The sequence below is a fragment of the Mus caroli genome, chromosome 13 (assembly GCF_900094665.2).
Source record: "Mus caroli chromosome 13, CAROLI_EIJ_v1.1, whole genome shotgun sequence".
In the NCBI taxonomy this organism is placed as follows: domain Eukaryota; kingdom Metazoa; phylum Chordata; class Mammalia; order Rodentia; family Muridae; genus Mus; species Mus caroli.
In genome coordinates, this window is record NC_034582.1 from 77978622 (window position 1) to 78000919 (window position 22298).

General features: G+C 42.8%; 1 long non-coding RNA gene across 3 annotated transcripts in view; it reads left to right on the top strand.

Annotated features, from left to right (window-relative positions):
- LOC110308581 overlaps nt 1–19852 on the top strand; it is a 26129-nt gene extending 6277 nt beyond the window's left edge. The window contains exons 1-5 of one of the 3 annotated variants that reach the window (XR_003834681.1): nt 31–141; nt 8685–8762; nt 11170–11299; nt 13126–13175; nt 16701–19852. This is a non-coding gene — a long non-coding RNA (uncharacterized LOC110308581). Of the gene's footprint in view, nt 1–30; nt 142–8684; nt 8763–11169; nt 11300–13125; nt 13176–16700 lie in introns of those variants that run through there. The other 2 variants (XR_003834680.1, XR_003834682.1) reach the window with 2 other exon arrangements.
- Nucleotides 19853–22298: the final 2446 nt, after the last annotated feature.

The window sequence follows — 22298 nt, forward strand, 5'->3', positions numbered from 1 at the left end:
GAGAGGGAGAGGGAGAGAGAGAGAGAGAGAGAGAGAGAGAGAGAGAGGCCTGCGGTGAATGGAAGACAGGAGGGACTCTGGTGCGTCTGGGAGTGGAAACTTGATGCTTCTGGGACGTGATTTGCCAAGGCCTCGCCAAAGGTGAGTACTCTGGGGGCCCCGAAGAGCTCTCACTTGGAAGGGTCCAGACCCCGCCCAAATCTGAGAGTCCGGTGGTAATCAAACAGCGGTTAAAACTGGGATGGAGTGAAGGTCGGGGAAGGGCTACAGCATAAGGGTCCCAGAACAAATGGGTGCCAGTGCGCCTTGTAGCTAGCTCCTAGCTCAGGCTCCCGCCTAGGGCTGCTTCCCAACCTGCTAAGGTTATCCGAGACGGCTGTGACTTCTAGAGCCCCACTCCCTAAGCCGACCTGCACCTCCGCTCCTTACGTACCCTCGTTCAAGTGACGCTTTGGTATCAGGAAGTGAGAAAGTATTCTTCTCTCAGATCTTTAAAAGGGAAAGTTTGTCAAGGTGGGTGTTCTTTGGTTCTACTATCGCCTAACCTAGAATCCCTAGATTGTACAAGATATTGTTATTTTCCTTTTATAAAGAATGACTTTAACGAAAATTCGTATGTAGTCAAAAAGATTATTGGATCACCATGACTGATCAGCTGCTGCTGACCTACCAATAAGCGTTTTTTAAATACACACGCACATTCATGCGTGCCCCCTACACGCAAACACACTCGGTGGGGGCGGGAAGGGGACGTCTATATGTAATGAGTAAGACAGCGAGAAGTTACCAAGAATTAAGAGGGAATCAAAAAGGCTTTTAAGTGTTATGTATGCATCTTCCATTTGTGTGCAGATTGGGGGTGGGTGGGGGGGTCCTGTCTGTTGCGTGTGTTGTCAGCTGGTTCTAGTTTCTAAGCACTGAGTGTTGCCAAAGGCTGGAGCCAGCACCCACCATTCACCTCGGCACCCTAGCGGCAGAACAGGACTCATTTGTTTGGTGCCAAGCAGGGAGGACCTGGAAGAGACTGAGGTGTAGTTAGGTCGGGCCCCCTGCCATCCATTACACCTGCGGCAGATGGCTCAAGTGGTAGAATGGTTTTGTTTGCCAGAATCAAGAAGGGAGGAGGAGAAAATTCAGCCTCACCCTACTGAAGAGAAGTACAGTAAAGAGCCAGAGAAATGAAAGAAGCCATCAAAACCAAGGATGTTGTGTCCTGGGCAGTTAGTGACTTGATACCTGGTTCCAATAGATAACAAGGCAGAATTTATGAATGTATTTTCGATCAAATGTTTTACACACACACACACACACAAACACACACCTCCACGTAGATGCACACAGGTGTTCTGGGAGCACCTCTCCATGGAGCTGACTTAGGAAGCTCTTCCCCAGAGCTTCATTCCCTCAGACTGCCAACTTATACACATAAAGGCTCCCTCCCTAGACAACCAACTATGGATTTAAGCAGACTTCAAATGTACCAGTCTTCTTCTCACAGAGTAATGTTTTCTGATCAATACTGCCACCCTTGCATCCGTTTCTTCATGTTACTCAACAAGCAGGGAATGGAATAACTGCATCTTCTCTGGAGACAGTAGACCATGGGCATGTGACAAAGAGCCCAGTCCCAATCTAGTAGTTCAGTCTGTTTTCATTTGTTTAATTCTGTACTAAAGAGAGAGTTATATCAAAGGAGACCAAAACACACCAGGATTCTGTCTCCAGCCTTCACACTAATCACAATTACCACTCACATCTATGTTTTTATAGCAAACATTTTCATGTTTTTTAATGACATGAATTATTATGCTGACCTAATTTTCTGTTCTAAATCAAGCAACTTTCCTTTGCCCAGGGTATAATATGTTGACTTGTTGGCACTGGTTTGCATGCAAACGCCAAAAAATTCCACCATTTTAAAGCACACGTTCCACTTTTCTGTATTTTTCACATCAGGGCTCAATAATGTTTAGAGTTATACCAAAGACAGTGAAACCAGAATCCATTCTAGCTATGATTTTGGGGTGACAAATAAAATACATTCTAAAGTCCCACACAGAGAAAGGAAAAGAAACACTGCCATTTTCCAAGGTGCTTGCAAGACCTAAAAACCCCTGTGAACTGGGTTTGGTTGCCTGGTGTGTGTCTGCCCAGTATAGTCTAATTGTTCTGCAGTCTTTTTCCTCTCCTTCTCTCTCCTATGAAGGCTTCATTTTTCAAGAAGAAACCTTAGTACTCAGCAAGATATAAGGCTCATTGAGAAGGAATGTCATAAGAATAGAGCTCTGTCTTATTCAGTATTAGCAATGTGAGTTTACTCACACACCACACAGATTGCTAAGTGTCTATCTCAAGGTTTGAGTGCATATGTTACGGAACATACTCCTATCCACTTTCAAGAAAATTAGAACAAAAACTGCATTTATAAAATTGAGCTGAGACTTCATGAACAATTGGGAGATATTTTTTTAATAAAAAAAACATAGAAAACTATATTTTAATCATCTGTTTTTAGGGAAACTAAGAGCTTCCTGTTTTATTTAAAGAAAAATGTAATTAGCAAACCTTTGCAATTATTCAAAATGAAGACAATAATGTGGCTATACCAAAGCTTCTTCCTCACATGTGTGAGATATTTTAGACCGTTGTTCCACTCAGTATTCTACAGCTAAGGGTATTCGATAGAAAATCTTGACCTTAGATTAACAGGTGCATTTATTGTTTTAAAAACTAGGATTTGTTAATAAGTGACATTTTAAATTGAAACCTCAAAGGCTTCAAATGCTCCAGTGTTCTACGAGGAAGTCATCTGCCCTAGCATTTGAACAAGTTAGTTATCTGAACCACAGTAAGGTTTCAGAGGCCCCTGCCTGCTCAGAACCTGGCCCATGAAAAGGAAACATAGAGAGTGGGAGGGGCTGCTGGGTCCCCTCCCTCCCCCACTCAGTGCCCAGCCCACCTGCACCACATCTACTCAGAAAATGACCATTTGGTTTATGGGAAAAACTCATAAGACAAAGTCTAGAATACACACATTGCACTCAGATATATGTTATATAAAGTGCATATTCTTTAACATATCTACTTTGCTATAGATGCTTTGTGGTGTGTGTGTGTGTGTGTGTGTGTGTGTGTGTGTGTGTGTGTGTGTGTGTTAGTTAAAAACAGCACCCTCTCTCTAAGTTTGTCCCAACATGAGGAATTAAAGAAAAGAAAAGCTGTCAATTTCTGGATGAAGTCAGTACAATAAAGGTGCAAATGGCATCCCAAAGGACTTAAGCAACTGACAGGCCTATGGTGCCGGACATTTGTAAAGATGCAGTCTTCGTTTGGCGCTGAGATAGGTGCGGTGCTGAAGAGGACTGTAATATAGACTCAAGTAAATTAGGATTTCGCTTGGGTCTCACTTTGGCTGTGGTCAACAGTGTTTGCAGGTCCCCAGGGTTCCAGAAGAAAGGATCTTCGAATAGAGGTTGTGTGCATTGCCTGTGTTATCAGGTCCCTTCTGCGGCTCCCCTAGGACCATCTTGAAACTATAGCGTTTTCTTTCTTTGTTCAATAATGGCTATAGAAGTCCCGAGTGTCTTGAACATAAAGATCTTGAAGCCACCCAAGTCCAGAGAATGCAGGTTCTCCCAGGCCAGGGCCGCCCCGACGACCCAAGCGAAGGTGCTCAAGGGCCAGTAGGTGTCGCTGTTTCCCTGCTTGCAGGACTCTGGAGCCCGACGTTGGCCCCTAGCACCACTCAGTTTTCTGGCCCGGGTGATTTCCTAGACTCCTTTGAGCTCTGGGGATATGGCAACTCCCTTATTTTGTTTCTAGAACCCCTGACCTAAGTCCTCCTGGCTGCGACCACAGCAACACTGGTGGGCCTATGGAGAGAGAAAGGAGAGAGGAATTTTGGTGGGGCCCAAAGGCCGCACTGATGGAATAAGCGGGTAGCCCGCTTCACTTGCTCCTTCCTTTCTCTCCCCAAGCCTAGGGTGGCGTCGGGGCTATCTGGAGCACCCCGAAAACAACCCTAAATTAAGGAATTCACACACGGCTATACTTCGACTTTGAAAATAAAAATAAACAAAAGGTTCAAAATCTAGCTTCGCGGGAACCGCTCACAAAAAGAGTTTTAATATATCTCAAAAGACACAAGGAAAGACGGAGGAAGAGAACGAGGGAGGGAATGGGGAGAGAGGGAGGGAGGGAGAAAGAGAGAGAGGGAGGGAGAGAGAGAGAGAGAGAGAGAGAGAGAGAGAGAGAGAGAGAGAGAGAGAGAGAGAGAGAACGTGCAAGGCCTGGACTTTGAGTTACCTACGGTCTTACCGACAGGGCTGTATGCAGAATGTCGGGTGATTGCGTTGTCCTCCCTTTGCTCTGGCTCCAAAAGGAAAACTTGAACTACACTAGACGTCCCGCTGTCCACCCCAAAGCATTATTTACTAAGTATTAATCTTCACTAGATAGGGTTAGCTCATCTTTGGAATCTGTACTGAAATTCTAGGTATTGAAAATTCTGTTCCTTTCTCTGGTGTCCTGCGGCCCCCTGCCTTTGGCTCAGTATGCCGCGTAAGCGATTATTAATCAGAGGCGTTCTTTTTGTGTCTGGGGGGGGGGGTGGTTGGCTTGAAGATTCCATGACACACATTTACAATGGTTACATCCTGTAGATGTCTGGGGATTTTATTGAGATCTGGATTTCTTTGCATAGGGAATTCACTTCTCTGTTAAAAGGTGGCAAGGGAAGAGGGCAGGAGCCACCCTAAATTCAGTCTTTAGCAATCACAAGAGGTAGTGTGGAAATAGAAGTAGCTGCCCATTTAACTTGCCTCTAAGATAATGCCTTCAATCAAGAGGTTGCTATGTGACTAAAAAAAAAGACATACTGTTGTGATTTTGTGTAAAACTTAAACATTTGTAGAGAGGAAAACCCTACAAATACAAAACTAGCAGACAGGGGAAAAAATCCACTTAGTCCCAAGTATGTTTGAATAATTTTGTTCTGGTGTCAAGACTGAGGCCTTACCATTTCAGGACCCGCAGCGCAAAAGGCTGCGTAGTCACTCAGAGGCTGAAATTTAGCAAGAGTTCGTAAATATCTTCATTAAATGCCCTTTGCATTTGCCCTTTCATAAAATCTGCTCCTTTCTTTAAAGTCTTATGCCTTTTACACAATTCTAAAAAATCATTTCTTATCGAGGCAGCAGATTCTTCTCTGGGGTTGGGGGTAGGACGGACACGTTTCTAATTGGAGGTTGTGAAGTTCAAGGAGATGGCATTTTTAGCTTGAGATGCTCAGATTCATATATTTTTATATTTTACCAGTCTCATCCTATTTCCGTTTCACCCAACTCTTTCATTTTCTGCTCTCTTGCTTCTGTCTTCCTTCCTTCCTCTATAGCGCCTCTCCCACTTTCCCTCGCTTCTTCTGTTTCTCGCCGTTTTCTCTCTCCCGCTCCTTTCTTGTATAATTTATTGTCTGATTCTATCAGTCAAGTTAATACGAAAATAGAAAGGGGGAGGCCCAGCACCTTAATCTGGCCCTCTTCCCTGCGCGCATTAGGGACTTTAGGGAGGTGTCCGTAGCTGCCAGGTTATAGACCAGCGAGGTGGCCCTAGGTGCAGAGACCGTTGCTGGTGGAGGAGTTGGGGTCCGCCTAGGTTTGCGGGGCTTATTCAAATACCGCCCGCTGCTGCTGTGATTCGCAGGGACTCGGCCTCCATATGGTAATGCGGGGCGGGGGATGGGGGTGGGTGGAGGGAGGCACAGAGCGGAGGGGAGGGGAGGATGGGGTTGAAGGCGGGAGGGAGGGGGGCTCTGACACCGCGCGCTCTGCTGCTGTGCTGGGACAGAGCACCCGGACCCGCGGCAGCGGCGGCAGCGGCGCTCCCCACCCTCCACCGCAGCACTCGTCGAGCCAGGAAACCAACAAGCCACAGGCCCTCGGGGTAAGCCACAGTGTGCACACCACAGCGATGGTGACTCCAATGAGGGAGATTAGAAACAGAAAAGATTACAGAGAGATCAGAGATAAGAGGTGTACCTCTCTCTGTCCCTTGTCACACAGCGCGTATGCACATGCATTTGTACAAACATGCATGCTCATACAGCAATACGTTCCACATTCTTTGCTACTTCCATCTAAATACATGCACCGACATTCTATGCCCTGCAGTGTGGCCAGTGTGTTTGTCCTGATCCTGCATAAAAGCGGGCAGGTACGTGCCAGAACCCAGGCAAGAATAAACAGCCACGCACAATTGAATTGCAGCCAAACTCAGACATTCAGCCTGCTGAATTAATCCATTCGGCCAGGTTTCCCCTACCCCAACCGGAATTCTGTAACCAGTTGAGGAATTCTGCAATTATTCACAAAATGTGCTGAAATTTCACCTCAAGAAACGTAATCTTGCTATATATGGCAAGGTAAGGGTGAACCTGAAGGGTGGATGTGTTTCCATTTTTTAATGTTTTACGCATAGCCATCTGACCACTTTTTATTGGGTGACATATCATATGAGCACTTTCGTGTAAGCTTGGAAAAACTATAGCCAGAGGTAAGGCTGGAAAATGCCATAAGAATTAAGGGTGCTGAAAATGGATGCTAGAGAGTCCAAAAGGAGAGATGGCATACAGCTGTAGGTTTGAGATGGGAGGAAATATATGTGAATATTTATACACAAAAGCCGTTGGGGAGGGCTGAGTCTTGCCTCGAGTATCCGTGCAGGTAAGTCATTCATAAGAAAACTAATTACCTGTGCATGGACTCGGACTTGTTTCATCGAAAAAGCTGCATGTGTGCACATTTTCTGTTCTTTGTGGTTATGCAGTTATGGATTGTCTTTTTTACAAGATAGCTTTAGGGAATGTTAATATGTAATTTAAATATACATATATTCAATAGTCCTTGTGCTGAATAGCTATATTGCCAAGAAGGAAAAATTATATCCTATAAACACGATTACTATTGCTTGAAATCCAGCTCAAGGCCTGTATCTTTTAAGGCACATAGCCTGCTTTAATATAGTTAGCTGTTTTGTCTGTGTGGTTTCACTTCAAAGTCTGGAATTAAGGATGCTTTGCAGTCAAGATAATGTGCTTCCATCTATATAGAGACAAAATAAAACTCAGTACATTTTGAGTGCTGCAGACATGATACAACATACAGCATGGTTGAAAATGTCCTCCTTGCAGACAGCTCTCCATTGCTGTCTCTACACATTTTAAAATAGATGATTTTTTTTTTTGGCAATAAATGTTAGAAAGCAATAGCTACTGAATACCGCATTCCCTCGGTTAATGAGCACAATTCTTTAGTAATTTTTGGAATCCCTTCACTCACACATACTTTCTCAAATAAATTGGCTCCAACCTGTGTTTATACTTATATGAAGTTAATCAGACAATCAAACTTTGAGCCTCAAAACAGTAGACATTATAGTCAATGGAGGGGTATGTAAAGAAAGACAAAAAGGAGTGTGTTTCTTTTATGGTCAAACTAGGATGTTTCCCCAGTTGGCGTTGGATACATAACACAAATGCATATTTGTAATCTTAAGTAAATAGAAGGTAGGCAACTGTGTGGATAATCTAGCTAGAAATAGCAAACATTAGCCAAAAAGAAGACAGAAAAGAAAAAGTCAGAACGGACAACAGAGACAGATAGACATAATAAAACAGGGAGAAAAAAAGGAGGGGGAGGGGAATCAACAAAACTGTAGAACCAGAAAATTTCAAGGAATTTTTAAAAATGCAAATATATTTACATATGCATCAGTATTAAAAATAATACACGCTGCACCCAAGGGGAGTTGGAGCAGGAGGAGCAGGAAAGGTGATGGTATTGGTGGTGGTGGTGGAGGAGGAGGAGGAGGAGGAGGAGGAGGAAAGAATGGAGGCGCCGCGGAGCCCTGATTATGCATGGGCTGGAGCTGCCTCTTCTAACCTGTTCTCGGAGCAGGGCAGCCCGCGGTCCTCAGCCGCCCACAGAACAGGAGCCGAAACAACCGTTTCCGAAGGCTACAGCGTTTATTTTTCTCTTTTGGGGAATTTTGGCGGTTGTTTCAGGGGCTAGCCAACTGGCCCCTTTAATTAAAAGCTTCAATAAAAGGCGATCGCTCCAGGAATGCACCGGCTTCTCTTCGTGCAGGATTTGCATATTTTTTTAATGCCCTAATTTCCTTGATGTATGTAAATGTAGCCGGACGTAGAGGGAGACAGGGAGCTGACGTCAATGGACGTGACCTCGCAGCTAAACCTTGAACGTGAAGCCGGGATGGGGGAAAACACGGAGCGGCAGCCGGTGGAGCCCGAAAGCATGTGTGGCTGTATTTTCGGTGGCCGAGCCCCAGCCGGAGCTGCCAAGGGCTCCCCTAGCAGCCCCAGGGGAGGACAAGCCGCTGCCCCGTGGCAGGTGCCAGCCTTCCCACCACATTCGCAGACTCTGGTTCTGCTCCTCCAGTCCCACCAAATACAGATTCTTTTTTCTCTCCCGGGGAGGGTTGGGGAGAAAGAAAGAAAATAGAAAAGAAAAGAAACAAACACACACCTAAAACAACAAACCGAAAAACAACAGATAACAAAATCAACGAATCCCAAGCGTTTCAGAACAACGCTTGGGTCGCTTGTCAGTAAAAAGATTGACAATAGGACATTATTCTTTTTTTTTTTTTTTTTTTCTTGTCTCCACAAGAAGAGGAGAGGGAGAAAACAGACACCAGCAAAGCATTCCTGTAACACGATGTGCTACACAAGTTCCCAGTAGCGACAGGTAAATTGCCCAACCAAATGGCGAGGGCTTCTCTTTTTGGTACCTGTTTACCTATGAACAAATTATGCGTATCAGCTTCATTAACAGCAGTGCCAGGGGCGCAAAATTTTACTGTAGTGGGAGTGACGTGTGTGTGTGTGTGTGTGTGTGTGTGTGTGTTGGAGGGTGCTTAGATTGGTCAGCACAGAGGGAGGCGACTTGAGACTGCGGCCAGTCTTTACAAGGCCAAGTCTGGGGACTTCTCCAGCCGAGACAGCCGGGCTGAGGCTCGAGGGTCCCCCTTTGAAGAGATAAACCTGAAAAGGCTTCCCTCGAACGGCTAGGCCCTTCCGATCGCATTGTCTGAGGAAGGGGGCTTGAGGTGGGAGCCATCCCCTGGACTACGGCTTGCCTTAGGGGCCTGGTGTTTTCTTCTAAGGGCTCAGCCGCCTGGGCGTGCGGGGAGCGGCACTGGGAGACTCGGCGGGGAGGCCTCCTGGCTGCCCGCTCCCCGCTCCCAGCGCGCCCGCTCTCCTGTGCCCGCGCACCGGGCGGGGGCCGCTGGCACCTCCCAGAGCCGAGCCGCCCCCGCCTGCCCTTCTCCCTGGCTCCCAGCCGCGAGGGTTTGGTCCTCGGCCGCCTCGGCATTAGGAGCACGAAACCGCCCGCTGCCTAAGAAGGGGCGCTGGAGGCCGCCGTGCCCGCGTCCCCAGGCGGCCGCGGCTGCTCCCACCTCGCAGTCGCAGCTTTGTTTTCCTGACCTGCAGGCGGCGACGGGGCCGGACGCCTAGGAGGGGAGTGTGTGCGGGTGCCCGTGCGCGCGCCCGGGCGCCGTGCGTGTGCGCGGAGGCCGGGGGCGCGCGCGGCGGGCGGGGACCCTCCCGCCAAGGACAGGCTTGGCTGGCTGTCCTCCGGCTGCACTTGGCGGGAAAGCCGGGGCCCGGCGGCGGGGCCGCGCGCCCGCCGCTCTCAGGGCGGCCTCCCTTCTCCTCCCTGGGCCTCATTTACATACTGGGGGTCGTCGAATTTTTACAGAGCGCCACCCCCTCCTCCGCCTGGGTCGCACACGCGCGCAGGCAACAACTACAGCCCCAGGCTCCTCCAGCTCCGGGCGCACAAACAGGCCCGAGGGAGCAGCCAGCCCTCCTCGGGACAGATTCCTGCACCGTCGCCCCCTCCCCCTCCGCGCCCGCACCCCTGACAGCCTCCTGCTGGTGTTGCAGGATACCCACCTTCCCTGAAAGGCCCCACCTTCCTCTACACACTTCGGCCCCTCCTCCCACATCTTAGCCTTTTTGGCACACACACACACACACACACACACACACACACACACACACACACACGAGCTTTTTCTTCCTGCTCAACCTTTATCATGCGTGCCTGGAACCTTTTGAATAAAACTGGAGTTTAGAGAAAAAAAATCCTTATAATGTATTCCTTGTCTTTAGCGAAACACATTAACAATCAGAAGGGGGAGGGGACTTGAACCAAAGGACCATTCTTTTAAAAAAAAAAAAAAGTCTGCAAGTCAAAAGGTCATTCTCTAAGTTTGTAAATAATATTGCAAAGAGAAGCCCTAAAGGAAGGAAGGAAGGAAGGAAGGAAGGAAGGAAGGAAGGAAGGAAGGAAGGAAGGAAGGAAGGAAGGAAGGAAGGAAGGAAAGAAGGAAGGCAGGCAGGCAGGCAAGCCCACAAGTTAATAAAATGGAGCTCTGGACAAACAAGGCAGGGAATTCTTTTTTAAAAAAAAAATATATATATATTTTTAAGAAACCTAGAGCAGAAAAGCTGGTGTAAGAGGGAAAAAGAAGAAGAAGAAGAAAATAAAAGGTAGGAAAGGCAAAAATAAGTTTCCAGAGAAATGTGTTCTTTGCATCCTACAATTGAAAAAAATGTAGCCATTGCCCTTCTTCAGACGAGCCATTTCTAATTTGTTCCGTCTGTCAGGAGGGGACTATGAGAGGTTTGGGTGCAAATTCATTATCTCTGGCAACGCAGAGCGTAGTGTGGGGACTGAAAAAGACCGTGGCAATGGATGAACAATAGGGCTTCAGTTCATCACTAACAAAAGCAGTGGGGAAATTGGTTGAGTTTCAGAGCACGTCCTCCTCGGCAGAGGGGGCTGGACTAGACCTTGGACAGCCCCCCCAAAAACTTGCCGAGCCTCACACACCACTTCACTCTGCACTCCGAGGCTCAGGGAGCAAGTGTTTGGAGTGGGGGGGAAAGTTGGCTTTTTCCCCCCTCCTTGGTCTTTAGCGCCCTTTTCTCTCCCTCAGAAGAGAAGAGCGGCATAAACTATTTTAGACGCAATCAAGGAAGAATCGCCCATCATGTGGAATTGAGCGGCAGTTTTAAATGTACTAAGAGAAGACTGGTCTCGAAAAAAACAAAACAAAACATTTTTTTCCCCTTCTTTTTTGGAGACGCCTAAAGGAGCCTGTTTGTATGCTGTGTGGCCACGTTCTGCTGTGACTGGATCTTGTCTTCTGCCTGGCTCCTCGATTTCCGTCCGGCTGGATTTGGGGACAACACTGCCTGGCGCAGACAGATCAAGTGAGTATCTTGGCGGCATGAAGGCTGCATGCTCCCCGGGTTACGCCAGGCCCGCAACGCTCGTGGTTTGTCCCGCACCCACACAAGGGCCTGGCGAGGGCCGCTCCGAGGGCCAGTCCGGGGCTTTGCTTCAGCTAATTGATTGTATGTCTCCGATGCCAAACCTGTTGAACTCATGAGTTGTCCGAGCCAGGACTGTTAATTATCCTTTGGGCAGACCCCCTAATCTTAGAAAGGTGCCAGGAAAATTCGCACAGGGAAAAGAAAAAGGACGCAAGTTTATAGTATTGGTAGGGAGACTTTCTTCTCTTAGATGCCGTGCTAAGTGAAATTGGGTTTTGCGTTTTTGAATTCTGTATTCTCATTTTGAATGTGCTATTTTTGAATAGCCCCAAAGTTTCAGTTACCTGGCACTGAAGTCACGGTGGAAAACTTACGTAAAATAGTTCACTGCATCTGGTAGATTCTCCTCCCCCCACACCCTTTTTCTTCCGCTTTTTGGATTTTGGAGGTGAGAGACTGCTTTATGGGGTTACTCCAAGTTTAGCTTTAACCGAGATGCGACCTTCGTGGTTAGTTATTGGGACTTGGAGCTATTCAATTTCAGATGCCTCTGGAATCGGAGCGAAGCGAGTTCTCTTGCTTAAGAGTCAACCAACTGAAGGCAAGATCTCTTTCGGTGGTTAGGAACTACCTGCAGAAAATCCTGAGCAAAGAGTACCTAGCTTCCCCCCTCCACCCCCCCATTAGGATCTGCCGCGTTTTTCTCTTGCAAATGTGCAGGCGGTGCTTGAATAGAATACTGTCTGGAGGGGTCAGGGCAATTCAGTGGAATTGATCAGAAGTTAGACCCCAGGCCCTGTCATGTCACGGCCACGGCCGTGGGGTGGGGGTGGGGGTTAAAGCTGTGGCTGTCTTGGGTCCACAACTATGGAGTCAGATCGTTTTCTCTCTCTCCTGGCGCCCACACCTGCCCACCACCCTTCATCTCCACCTTGGCACCAGTTACGAGAGCGCTGTTAGGAACAAGCCACTGTAGTCAGCATAATTGAACCGGTGCAATACTTTCATTTTGCAAAACAACAGCTCCACTCCTCCAGTCCAAAATAATAGTAAGCATCAGAAAATCATTTTTAAAACATGCAACCTATTTTCGGGAGTATGTAAGATGTCCTAATATTGTATCGTGGGGTGTGGGGGAAGGGTTTAAAAATTCACCACTTTACAGCAATCAGGTTTTACATTATTCATTGATTTACTGAAGGAAAGAGCCAATCAGGAGCCATAGATATGAATGCACATCTCACTGTGCTGTAGCCTTACAGTAAACTATTTGCATCTTTCTAATGGATTAGACATTTATCCTGGGATTCTCATTGTTTGAAAGGCCAAGAAATTCAGTCTCTTAAACATTTAGAAAACAAGACTTTGTTCCAGACTTAAAATCCTTGCATGGTGGGGCTCTCTCTTCTCTTTTGTATGGGAGGTTACAAGGTTCAAATCCCTAATGTTTCTTAAGTCTCTCTTCTTTCCAAGCTAAAAATAAAAGGAGAAAGAAAAATTAATTTCCCAAACCCCTCTAGATCCTGCATATTTTGCATTCCCATTATCATGCATGTCTCCATTTAAATGCAAATTAGCATATTTAACCCTGTAGGTGCTAAGGCCCAAGATACACAGTACTGGTGTTTTATACAATCTATTGGCATTAAAAAAAAATCACAGTAATAGTGACCCTTTAAATTAAGTCATATCCCTATATAATGATATATATACACACACACATATATATACTGTGATCATTTGTTTTATTGTCTGTTTTTCAGATGACACTTCAAAGAAGCATAAAATGAACAGACTATTCAATCAAACAAAGGTAATTTAAATTTTTTATTTGATAAAATCTGACTGATGTACAAAAAGAAAATAGAATATTGTTTACTGGAAAACAGGTCTATAGTCTCTCACACATCTTCTTTTGCAACAGATAGAATTCCAGAAACATCTAAGTTTCTGTGTGTATAGTTATTTCTCCGGTAGGAGCCTTTGTATGTATGTAATACACACATATATGTATATGCATAGAGCATAACATAAATAAAGCCTGCAATAGCCTATAAGAAAGGAGCTCCTATTTAGAAGAAAGGGTACGATACTTTTATTATAATGAAAGCCAGTTCAATTCATCACTTGGACCATGGACACTGATGAAAATAAAATGGCTTAAAAAATAAGACAATAGTAATATTGACTGTAGACTACAATTTGCACATTTGTAATTCTTATAAATGAAATATTTAAAATGAGTTGATGTTGGGCCAGTTCTTTATGCATTCTGCATTCATGTGTATAGGATTCAAAGATGTTCCAAATATTGGTCATAAACCAAGTGCATATGAATTAATTAAATAGCATATTTCTGGCCCAAATATGAGGAAAACCATAACTTTTTACTTTAAATCAGGAGAGATTGTTTTATTCCCAAATAAACTAGGATGTTTCAAGTCATGTTTCAGCAATTTGGAGACCTATAAACTATCTGGAAGCAAGCACAACAACCACACTCTAATCTACTAGATACTAGTGAGAATTTATTGGAGAATAAGCAGACAGGCTGCTTGAATTCAGTATATCCTTCACTATGCTGATATTCAAGTAGATATTCTGTAGCTCAGTTAGATAATCTTTTAAAAGCAAAAAATTTAAGTTTAAAGTGTAGTTGCTAAGAGCTGCTCTTCACAGGTGACATCGATAGGAGTCTTTGAAGATATGTCATTGTAACGTATTGTGGGGTGTATATAATAATACATACAATAAACCATTTTATAACCTTGGCAATTTTATAAATAAGGGGACATTCGATGTTAAATCTTAGTATATTTAATTTCCTCTGTGTGCCTGCGAGGTTGATAGAGAAGTAAAATATTTAATTGACTACATTGCTAATTGACTACATTGCTACCCATAATCCTGATCTTGGTTCATTTCACTCATTGGAGTTCCCATGATGAATACCAAGCGTGGAGACTGGCCTTGTAGTAAGTTGGTATGACTAGTGTTGCCCTAAGAATGTAGTATTTATTACAGCATCTTCTACAGATTCTAGTGGGAGAGGCCTTCAGATATGCAGTGTGTTAACTCATTGTAGATATTGTTTCTAAAAACGCATTTTATTGTTAAGTGTGGGAATAGAGTCATAATAATTTTAAAACTCAGAAAATATGTGAATAAATAGCACCCTCCCAACACACACACACACACACACATATACACATATATATATATATATATATATATATATATATATATATATAGCTAGCACACCTAGATACATGTGAAGAAAAGAGATTTTATAAGACCATTTTTGATTTCTTGGGCTTTGGCTTACACAGTTGACTATATCTGATCACATGCTTATTTTATGTAATACAAGCCAAATCATTAATTACTCTGCTGCTAGTTCTTGGAAAGCAAGGCCACGGTGCTCTTTAATCTTCGAAGCTGCAAAGCTCATTAGGATTTTTACATGATGTCAGAAGTGGCATGCGCTTCACTGAGTTGTTTATGCTGTGACCATATGGTTTAGGAATGAACAAGAACTCTATGAACATGCTTTTAGGATTGGATTGTAGTGTCCATGTGTATTTTATTTCTGACTTCTCGTTCATAATTTGAAGAGAAATATAGACGGACTCTTTCCACATCTTAGTCTTTTCTCAATAGCCAGTTACAGAATGCTTACCATAAAAGTAAACAAATTAATATAAGGACAAATTGGCATCTCTGTTACTAAGCTGTAAGCCATATCTTAATTGGTGTGATATTATGTTTAAACTCTTCATTGGAGATGTTTCCTAGCCTTAAAACACAAACCAAACAAACAAACAAAAAAACTTGTCAGTCTCTTCTTTACAGAGTTTAGATTTTAGGGCTCTGTATGTGATTAAATAACCAGGTTCTTATTTATGTGTTAAATGAATAAATTAGTGAATTACTGAGAAAAATGTATATTCCAAAAAAAAAAAAATCCAAAAGTGTTTTAGCCACTGGGGAAAATAGACACATTATGGAATTGAGAGCATTGTGAGGCACTGGTGATGTGTGCAATGCACATTTAGAATTACTAATTCTCCTTTAGCATGTAATTTAAAGAAAAGCAGCATTACTAAAAATAATTAGTAATTTGAACAATAATCCATAATGTTTACCCACAGAGAAAATGCTTCTTATGTAGATTACCATGAATATTTTGTTGAGAGGGATTTGAATGTTAGATATTAGATGTTAGATGTGCTAGACAGATTATCTATTATAAAGGATGAGAAATAAAAGGACTCTTTGAAGTGATTTTAAAGTCACACTTTAAAAACTCCTAAGACAATGAATGAAGCTAATTAATTAATGAAATGACCTTCTGCTTCTCGATAGAAGGATATGAGTGGGTGGGGCCAGGGAGGTGTGGTAGCTTCCCTCCCTCCCCATCCAGGTGGTGTTGGATCTGCATGTTCAGGAGACAAGACTTTTATTTTAATTTTATAAGCAAGTCTAGTGCATTATTGTCCAGTGTGAAATTTATGTTAAAACAGTAGACAAAGGCTCAGCATTTTTGCTACAGCAGAGTTGTGTACAACATTGAAACTATTGCTGCAATGTTTACCTGTGCAGCATGCAAACCCACACACAATATATATTCAAAGCATTTTTAAAAAGGAAGCTCCACTGCTTAGATCGTGCAGTTTGAACTTACAGAACAAATATGCTACCCTATCGCCAGGGTACACAGATACAAAACATGACTGAGCTGTAAAGCCATTAAAAACATAACACCAAAGCAAATTGTCATTGTAACCACCGACTCACTGCATAATAACAGAGCTGATTCCCAGCCCCAGAAAGCGAGGCCCTGCTTTAAGCAATAGTAAAGTGCCTTCCATCTGCCTGCCTATGCAATCTGCCAGAAGAGAAATGCAGGCAAAGAAGTTCCCCAGACCTGAAATGCTTTTATCTATCCTTAGAGAGAGATTTTCTCCAGTCTTTGGATATTAGAGAGATCTACACTAGCGCCAAGGAGGTAAAAGGCCGCGGGTTGCTTTCAAGGAGCAGTCCGTAGTGCTAGTGGATGAAATGTTGATTGAGAATATAGGGACTGTTGCAAAGCTGCTGCTGCCGTCGCCGCCACCGCTGCCGCCGTCGCCGCCGCCGTCGCCTGTGCTACTCCTGGCAGCAGGCGTGGGGCAGTTGGGTGACCACTGATGCATATCAATAACCATGTACTTGAGATTTCTCATGACATCATCATTACCTTGGTCTCCCGCAGTCTCAAACCTTTGACCTTGCCGGGCTGGTCCACAATTTGGCGGTGAAAGCCCCTCCAATGATGGCCCTTTTCTCCTTCTTTCAGAGCGGGGCAGCAGTACGCCAGCAAGAGGGCATGTTCTGCCCGCCTAGAAGTCCCAAGAAATCGAGGATCTCCCCTAAAACATTCACATACAAGATATGTGCAATCAAGCTGCCTGCACTTGGTAAAAAAAGATCATGATGCCTAACCCAATGATCCGGAGCAGATCTTTGAATCAGCTGTCACTTCTATAGAATGGGATTTCCCCCTTCTTCCTCTTTAACCAGCGTTGGAAACTGCCGATGGCTTTATACATCTCGGTAGAGGAAGGCTAAAGAATCTTTCGTGAGAATGAAGCAATTTACAATGCAAATAGAGGCCTGTGAAGAGAAGGACGCTGCTGCTCACCCCCAACAGCTTGCTGCACCTTAGTCGCTGGTCTTAATTTCTGATACTAATAGATGAATTGTTGGCTAACGATGCTGGAGATTACTTGCTGGAAGGGAAAAAAGTTTGGAATAAACTCTGAATGCAACAGATCTCATTTGGATGTTCTAGCCGCACACACTCAGACAGAAACCAGGTCATGTTTACATGAAAGGAGAAGCTTAAACGCGGCAAGTATCCCGGAGGACTACGCTTCCCTAAAGCCAAAGAGGATGGGATCTGGAGTCCAGCCAGAGGAAGACAACCTTGTGAGGGAAGCGAGTTGTTATCTTTGGTTATCTAGCTGTATGAGTGTATTGGTCTTCATAAAGCTAGATAACCGAAAGTAAAAACTCCTTCAAGGTCACCGAGGAACGTTCCGGAAAGAAAGACTGCAACCAAGAGACAGTAAAAACCAGAAAGGTCAGGAATGCTTATTGAATCTAACTTTTTTTAATCTTATGATTGAAAGTGGGATGCAAGGAAATTAAGTGACACACATATTGAAATCTAAAGGGGCCAGGCTTTGAGGGGGTTGTACAACTGGAGAGGAGAATTGTGTAGTGTTTTTTACGAGTGACAATGCATGTATTTTCTATATTGTTCATTTTGAAGCAAACGTTTACATATGAGGGTTTTTATTTTTTTCTTAGAAAGCTGTTATAGTGATGTCTGGTACCTCATTTAAAAATGCTTTCATAATTATGTAGATTTGGGCTGTTCCTATCTGAGGCCCCTCCCCCAAGTTTGAAGCTTATGCCTGGAAACTTTCTATGTATTTGGGTGTGTACATCAAATTCTGTGAAGTGAGACTTTCAGTAAAGCTTATACTGGAAGGTTAATAATTTATATCTACCGAAGACTTAGTGCTAGCAGGGAAAAGGGGTGGGGGCAAAGGCTGATTTTTATTCTTCTATTCAAAATACAAGGACAGATGCTTCTCTGTTCCAAGAGGGTTTCCTTGAGGAAGCTACTGAAGCAGAAAGACATGATGGAGACGAGATCGCCTCCCCTCTTGTCAAAGTGTTAAAAAAATGTTCTGTCTTACTCTGCGCCTAGCATTGGAAATGAAAGTGACATTTACGCCACAACCCACGTGTGCGCCTCCTCTCTTTTTGTTTAAGGATGATCAGGTCTATCCAGGAAACAGCTCTGGCATCCCAAACTGAAATAATTAGGACGTATATAGACCTGACAAAAATGGAAAGGGGGTGGGGAATCTGAGGGTCTGTCTTGCCTAATTGATTCCGCTAAACGGAAAGCAGGAGATGTGAACGGCAGGACGCTCCGATTCCCACGCTCGGGGGCAAGTGGTAAAGCCTGGCCGGCAGCCTATGACAGACAGCCCTGTTGGGGGGTAGGGGTATGAAAAAAACATCAAGCACACACACACCATACTCATCTCCATCGCTTAAGAAAGTAAAGGCATTTCCCACCCACAGCCATCTGCAGCCTCCCAAATGGCAACACCAACTGGTTGGTAGCTGCTATGTACTGACTCTGTTCATTTTTAAACCTCTGTTTAATCTGGCCATGATTAAATTTGGATTTCTCCTTTGGTTGAAATTTTCACCACTTAAGGAAAGCAAGTGGAAAGGATGCCAAGAGCGCCCCAGAACTGCATGCCCTTCTCAGAGAAGTCCTCAGTATGTGGTTAGGGCCTTGTGACCACCTTTGGCTTTTGTTTTGGCTGTGTTATATTTTAAAGTCATGTCTCATAGCATTCACTCTTATGACTTACTTCATCGGGTTGTTTACTTCCTTGTGTGACACACAGGAACTTGGCCTACTTATGCTAATCTACATTCTGGAAATAAAGTTAAAAAGACATCAGTCTGTAGAAAGTTGATTACAATCACAATATCTTAAAGAACTTGTTTTGTTTTAGAATAGTCCTAGCGAGATGAGCTTTTTTTTTTTTCTTTTCCTCCTCCTCTTCCTTTTCTTCCTCCTCTTCCTCTTCCCTCTTCATCTAAAAGTAACTAGTCCCAGAATAAACTTTGAGGCTTTGAAGAAACCACTGTAGTCCTTTTTGGAAGTTCCTTGTATCCTGTTACATTTTATCAGGCAAACATTTGTATAGGCATTTGCACATAAATACAAGCATTGCAATGAAAAAAAATTCCAAAATTGCTTCTTTTCTTTCATATGGCCTAAATTACTGACATTCCCAAATGCATAAGTTTTCTTCAGGGACAGTACATTTTTCTATATAGCTTCAACTTCTTATAAGATTGAGACCAGAGAAACCTGTAAAGCCACTGGTAGTTTCATTTAGAAAAGCCAAGAGACTTTAATAACACAACTTCTCAGTTTGGCCGCTGTACGCGTGCCAAAGTTTGACTGCTGTAGAGGCAGTCGAGAAGACCCTTGCTTATTTACCTTGGAAGCACTGTTTGTGCAAACAAGCTTTCATTGTTAAGTGCCTGTATGCCTTTCATTTGCTTCATGTCCAGGGGTGCTATTTACCTAGAACCATTGTCTACTACAATTAACATTTACATTACAAAGTGTGTGCTTTTCTTTCTCAAGGAGGTTCAATTAAGGCAATAAGATGTTTGCTGGGGAAACCTATTGTTTACTCAAAGCTCTCAATGGAGTCACATTACTGAAGTTTTTGCCTACATCTTGGGTCGTTTATGTAAATATGTTAACTATAACATCTAAGGAAAATAAACAGTATTAAAATTATGTGTTTGCCATTGTCATATCCAACTTGCTTTGTACCATACTAATGTTACATAACTTATCGATCAATAAAAATACATTTCAATGTTATTTTCATTTTACTTTTTGCTGTCCCACTGCTCCTGCTGCAACATGTCCCAGATTTTCTTTCTTTCTATTACACATCAAACTTCTAACATTTTGTTTTATTTGTGTGTGTTGAAGGAGGTACCATATCTAAGCATGAGTCTAATGGTGTCCAAGATAATCTCTACAGTGACCTTATCATAAGGTGATATTTCTTTGAAATTTGAAATATTCTGTAGGCACGCACATTGAAGTCAAAAGCAGTGTAACTATCAGTTAAGTAGTTCTTTGAAAGCTAGTTTTAACATTGGCAGAAACCGGATCAAGTTTATTTAGCATACCACTGCATTGTAAACCAGTTGGAGTGAAGTTGCACGTTGCGTGAGTATGCATGTTAACTAGTGGGAACCAAGGAAGGCTTTGTGAAAGGAGAGCAGCAGATTGCTGTGCAAGGCCAATGTTAAAAAGGCAGCTGAATTTAACACCATCTGGAAGAAAAGATCCCTTCACGACTTTCTCACACCGTCAGACAAAACTAGTGTCTCTTGTTCCTAGCCCTTGTCTATGCAACCATACAATACTGAGTCATTATACTTTTGCTGAGAGAAAATTTGAGAACACAATATGGGTAACCAGTGAATGACCAAGTTTCATTGTGCCCGTCTAAGTCGATTGAAATCTACGTCTAGGGCTATGAATGGCTGTATTGTTTTCCTCACCAGGGCTGTACTAAATGTCAGCACAGTGTAAAGAAAAACTTGAAGTCTGCAAATAACTTACCAGATCTCAATTATAATATTTTCCCACACTAGAACTAATATCATTGCAAGGGGTTACATTGCAGAAAATACAAAAAGAAATGAGAAGAAATAAGAGAACTCATTACGAAGTTGTTTTATCTAGACAAACATTTTAATTTGCTGATGAGACATTCAGGACACAGGTCTAGTTGAAGAGTGGAGTTCATTACTTGGACGTTGAAATTCTAAAAATGCTTCTTGTGTAATTAAAATAAATGAAAAACCAATACCCACTTCAGTCTGAAACTCTGATTGAGCATAAATGGACTCCAATTGGTTTTTATTGCTGTAGTTCTGCTTAGAAGCTGTTAGTGTGACTCCAACTTAAATTTTGCTTTGAGTTTCAGCATACTACTCTTTCCAAGTTTGACTGGTGATGGACAGGCCCTGTAAATGAACACCATAGTAGTATATTTCCCAAAACACACAAGAGCTTACGAGTGTATTCCAGTGCCCTGTACACTTTCTTTTTATAGTTTCTAAGTGTTTTTACACACTTGTATCAATCAGTTATCTTTCAGGTTAATGACCACATGATTTATTTGACTGTAAACAGAAAAGAGTAACAGAACAGTTCAGAAAGAGCAAAAGAAGCTGATGGTTTACGCTTTATTGAGATGTCTACTTTAAGTATAATTGACTTTGCAGTTTTGCTATTGTATCACCAAGTTCTTCACATGTAAGTGCAAAACAGGGGATAATTGCCATTTTGCTGAGTAACACATCTGAGTTCCCAATGTCAAAGGTATTTTTGTGTGTGTGTATTCCTAAATAGGAACACCAACTGCAGTCTTTGTCATTTAGAATAGTTTAGTAAAATATTTAAAAAGAGGATGATCAAATGATAGCTCTAAAAGTGAATGTAAAGCTATAGGCAACCTATTCCCCTTGCTTTATTTTGTGATGCTACAAATTAACAGTGAAAAGTCACTCAATAATCAAATTATAAGGCATATATCATTAAACACAGAAAAAAATCCAACCCAACAACAAAGATAGAAATTGAATAGAAGTTAAAACATAGATATATAGAAGATGTCTATAATCTTGGCAAAATAGGCATGAGTATGTTTTTCAGTGCCTTTCATTTTCTGAAGTTGCTATGAATATGTATAATAATAAAATAAATACACTATTTATATTAAAAATGGAATGCTTTTTTCAAAATACCTTTTCTTCATGTCTTCTTAAAGCATTACATTTTGTATTAATAGTGTTCTTTACGTTTATTTTAAGAATTGATATGACTTTCTTACTTGAAAACATGTACAATTCTAATGTGATTTTGTGTTGTTTGATGATAATATAAAATTCATTTAAATAATGAGATGAGAATGCTTACATTTCAAATTGAAAACCATTTTCTATTCATAGACTACGTAAACATTTCAAGAACTTTTATTTTTAAAAGGGTGTTATTTTTTTTAAGTGGCTAGACAGGGGGCTGGAGAGATGCTTCGCTGGTTAAGAGTACTTGTTGCTCTTCCAGAGGACCAAGGTCCAATTCCTAGCACCCACATGGCAGCTCACAACCATCTGTAACTCCAGTTCCAGGACATCTGATGCTTTCTTCAGACTTCTTGGGCACCAGGCACAGACGTGGTACACAGACAAGCTTACAAGCAAAATGCCCATACACATAAAATAAAATAAAATAAAATAAAATAAAATAAAATAAAAT